We start from the raw sequence: 2,348 nt of genomic DNA on the forward strand, positions 1-2,348 counted from the left end.
TGTGGTTCTTTTCCTTTGTTTTATTTATGTGGTGGATGACATTGATTGTTGTTACCCCACTTGGTCATAGTTTATTATTTTATGATATGTTGTTGGAATCTATTGGCTAGGATTTTGTTGAAGATTTTTATATCCATATTCATGAGGGATATTGGTCTATAGCTTTCCTTTTGAGAGATGTTTTTACCTGGTTTTCGTATCAAGGTTATGCTTGCTTCATAAAATGAATTTGGGAGGATTCAGTCCTTTTCTATGTTTTAGAAGAATTTGAGTAGGATTGGTATCAGTTCTTCTCTGAACGTTTGTTAGAATTTTCCAGTGAAACTGTCTCAGCCAGGTTTTTGTTGTTGTTGTTGTTGTTGTTATTGTTGATAATTTTTTTATGACCTGTTCAATTTCTTCTTTTGTTATGGGTCTGTTTAAATTTTACTCCTCATCCTCTGTTAGTTTAGGTAAGTAGTTGTTTCTAGAAATCTGTCCATTTCTTCTAGATTTTCTAATTTGATGAAGTATACAGTTCTTCATAGTATCCTAATATTATCCTTTAAATTTCTGTTGGTTTTGTTGTGGTGTCACCCAATTCATTTCTTATTTGTGTTATTTGTGTTTTCTCTCTCTCTTTTCCTTTGTTAAATTTGCCAGTGGTTTGTCAATTTTATTAATCTTTTCAAAGAACCAACATCTAGTCTTGTTGACTTTTTCTATTGTCTTTCTGTTTTCTGTTTCATTTATTTCTCCTCGAATGTTTATTATTTATTTTCTTCTGGTGACTGTAGGCTTTTTCTTTTTTTTTTGCTGTTCTTTTTCTATCTGTTGAAGATGTTCAGTTAAGGTGTTGATTTTGGCTCTTTCTTCTTTTTTCATGTGTGCATTTATTGCTATAAATTGACCTCTGATCACTGCATTTGCGGTGTCCAAAATATTTTGATATATTGTATTTTCATTCTCATTGATTCAAGGAATTTTTTAATTTCATTTTTTATTTCTTCTATTACTCAGTCATTTTCAAGGAAGGTGTTATTCAGTTTCCATGTGTTTGCTCTTTATCTTTTGATCTTGCTATTGTTGATTTCTAATTTGATACCATTGTGACCTGAGAAGATGCTTTGCAGTATTTCAATATTTTTAAATTTATTGAGGCTTGCTTTGTGGACTAACATATGGTCTCTCTTGGAGAATGTTCCATGTGCACTGGAAAAGAATATATATTGTGCTATTGTTAGGTGAAGTGCTTTGTAGATGTTATAAAGTCAAGTTGGTGGCTTGTATTGTTTAGTTCTTCTGTGTCTTCATTAAGTTTCTTTCCAATTGTTCTATCTTTCATTGAAAGTGGTGTATTAAAGTCTCCTACTATTACTGTAGAGTCATTTTCAGTTCTGTTAGAGTCAGATTTGTGTACTTTGGGGCTGTTTCATTGGGTGCTAGTAGATTTTTATTACTGTTATGCCCTCTGTTCAATTTATCCTTTAATCATTGTATAATGTCCTTCCTTGTCTCTTATGGTGTCTTTTATCTTAAAGTCAATTTGATCAGAAATTAATACCACCACTCCTATTCTTTTATGGTTGCCATTTTCTTGATATATCTTTTTATAACCTTTGATTTTTAATCTATTTTTGTCTTTGTTTCTAAGGTGTGTCTCTTGTAGGTGGCATATTGATGGATTATCTTTTCTTATCTGTTCTGCAACTCACCACCTCTTGAGTGGTGCATTTAATCCATTGACTTTCAGTGTAATTATCAACATGTGTGATTTTGTTGCTATCATTTTGTTAAGTGCTTTTTTTGTGGTATTGCTGATTTCTTTGTTTCATATAATTTTCTTTGCTGAGCTCGTTTTGTTTATGAATTGTATTATCACTTCCTTCTTTGCTGTTGTTTTAGTATTTTCTAAATATTTGTGCTAGTCCTCTATTTTATTTTGATGTGAAGGTTTATAATTTTTCTTTGAGATTGCCTGTGATTTATAATTTTCTTCCCAAGTGTAGAGCAGTCTGTTCTATCTTGCAGTTGTCTTGACTTCCCAACCATTTAGAAATTCTGTAACTACACAATTTTTTTCCCCTCTTTTTGGTTTGTAGTTGTCCTCATTTGTGAATTGATGTCTCTGGTTCTCTTTTTACAATCTTGTAGGCTTATTTACTATGGATACTTCCATAACTTGGTTGGTTTCTGGGTTATGTCATCATGTGTATTAATGGTTGGTTGTTGTTTGTTGTTGTTGGTTCTCTGTCCAAAGGACACCCTTTAGCATCTCTTGGAAGTTTGGTTTGGTTTTAACAAATTCTCTTCATTTCTGCTTATCTGGAAATGTCTTAATCTCACCATCATATTTGAGGGACAATTTT

General features: G+C 31.9%; 1 protein-coding gene across 1 annotated transcript in view; it reads left to right on the forward strand.

Annotated features, from left to right (window-relative positions):
- Window positions 1-2,348, forward strand: part of LOC103204430 (serine/threonine-protein kinase TNNI3K) — a 661,050-nt gene that overhangs the window by 161,846 nt on the left and 496,856 nt on the right. The gene's annotated exons all lie outside the window — the stretch shown is intronic.

Source organism: Orycteropus afer, unplaced genomic scaffold, assembly GCF_000298275.1.
Source record: "Orycteropus afer afer isolate SDZICR_OR568_19922 unplaced genomic scaffold, OryAfe1.0 scaffold00248, whole genome shotgun sequence".
In the NCBI taxonomy this organism is placed as follows: domain Eukaryota; kingdom Metazoa; phylum Chordata; class Mammalia; order Tubulidentata; family Orycteropodidae; genus Orycteropus; species Orycteropus afer.